The following is a 2034-nucleotide window of genomic DNA, read 5'->3' as shown; positions in this document are numbered from 1 at the left end:
TGTCTTCAAACAAGCAGCCATCTCAGAGAGGCATCAAGTAAGTCCACACTGAAGAAGCACATCAGCCTGTGTGATCCAAAGATAGTGACAACAAAATCCAAGAATGATGAAGGGAAAAGTTTCAGAGCTCAAATTGTGAACATCCAATTTGTTGAAGGCCAAGTGGATAGTGGGAACTCAAAGTCCATCTGGAGAATATCTAGTCATATTAGGCCTTTGGCAGATCCCCTTGGCAAGCTTTATTATCAGACAGAGATGATTGTGAACTTGATCATGGTGGATCGGACAAAGGCATAATATGATACTTGGTTAGTTGGCCTACCTCTTGGCCCAACCTGAATTTGCTCTAGGGTCAAATATTTCTTATTTGTTCCACAACATTTTTTCCCCCTCTGGACTTTAAAATACTGAGGGTGATCTTTTCTTTCTTACTCTTTATTTTCATTTTTATAATATTATTTTCTTCTTGCTGTTTTATTTTGTTTTTGTGTCTATTGTTTCTATTGGGATTCCATGTTTGTAAAGCACAGAAGGAGAGGATATAGAGGGACAATAACTGATGCAATAGTCTGGGGCATGTGAGGAGCAGAGGAGTCAGGAGGGTGAGGGGGCTTGAGGAGCAAACAATGAATGCAAGAGGGAGAGGGAACATAAGAATTCATTATGATGAAATATATGTGTATATATACATATTTGTAACTCTTTTAAAAAGCAATTTAACTATGTAAGTGTATTATATGTGAATATTATATTAAAAGCCCCTACATGAAATAAAGAAACAAAGCTTGGCCATTGGTTACCATGGGTGAAGGAGAAAGGGTTGTTGCTCAGGGGGCATTCAGTTCATATTAATGGTGACGGGACGATTTGGAAAAGGGTATCAATAATAGTTGTAAAAGTAATATAGAAGAGTATAATCAAAGGCACTGAATTATACATGTAATAATTGTTGAATTGGGGAATATTTTGTTGTGTATATCTTGCCAAAAAAAATGTAATGATATGACTAACAATGTGTGCAAAGAAGAAAAATTTGGATCAATAGTGATAATTGTATGCCTTTTTTTTTTCAAGAAACATCTTTATTGAAACAGTATTTATTTGCCATTCCTCTGTCAAACCCTGAACCAATTATTATCTCCAGGCTGCCCGGGGAGGTGCAGGGAAAGGAACATATTGGGCAGACAGACGTGGGACGGATAACTGTGGGGGATGGATACGGCTCCTTCACATAGCAAAGAGGATGAGGAAGGCCATCATCAGGCAGAAAAGCCCCTTCGAGAAGGCAAAGCCCAGGATTATGTATGAAAAGAGCTGCTGCTTCAGAGAAGGGTTCCTGGTATAACCAAGGATGACACTCCCAACATACTCCCAATGCAGGCTCCAGAGGCCTGCCACTCCAACTGTGGCAGCCCCCGCCCCAATGAACTTGGCTGCTGTGTCAATGTCCCTTGAGATGGTGCTGGCTTAGAAGCTGCGACTAGGGATCAGTGAGGTCAGGGAACGTGGGGCTGTCAAGCTGCTGAAGTGCTCATCTGTCAGTGTCTCCGGCTGAATCTGCACCAACACAAACAAGGATCAGGTCAACAACTGGGAGGTGCTCCTGATGAGGGAAAGGGTGGAGACAAATTTGACACAGGCATACATTTTTAGGGGATGAGGGGCAGTGTTAGGGGCGCTGCTTTTAGTGCAGAGAAGACAGACAGCTATATGCTTCTTCTTGATAAGATTGAATTATGCAGCATATGTGCATGAAGTTCCAATACATTTTTTTTTTAAGAAAGAGGTTGTCTGCTACTTACACAGACCTTCAGGTAGGGCTTTGTTTAACAGGCTTGTGGTCCAGTGTTTCTCTTTGTTAATAAAATGCAATTAACACACAGATATTTCCTTCTCTACTGCCTGCTGTTGTTTTTATACTCAATCAGTAGGATTCAGTAATTGTCTCCAAGATTATATGATCAATGGAAAAATAAATTATGTTTTTCAGGACTTTTTCAAAACAGAAATTTGCTGACCCCTGATCTAGAGGAA

The 2034-nt window shown here is 40.5% G+C and overlaps 1 pseudogene; it reads right to left on the bottom strand.

Annotated features, from left to right (window-relative positions):
• Positions 1-1227: 1227 nt before the first annotated feature.
• LOC101639196 lies at positions 1228-1698 on the bottom strand (annotated as a pseudogene).
• Between the last annotated feature and the right edge of the window lie 336 nt (positions 1699-2034).

Source organism: Echinops telfairi, unplaced genomic scaffold (genome assembly GCF_000313985.2).
Source record: "Echinops telfairi isolate 266 unplaced genomic scaffold, ASM31398v2 ScPeMD7_7035;HRSCAF=8008, whole genome shotgun sequence".
Taxonomy (NCBI): Eukaryota; Metazoa; Chordata; class Mammalia; order Afrosoricida; family Tenrecidae; genus Echinops; species Echinops telfairi.
The sequence above is the reverse complement of the archived record's forward strand: the minus strand, read 5'-3'. Positions and strand labels throughout refer to the sequence as shown.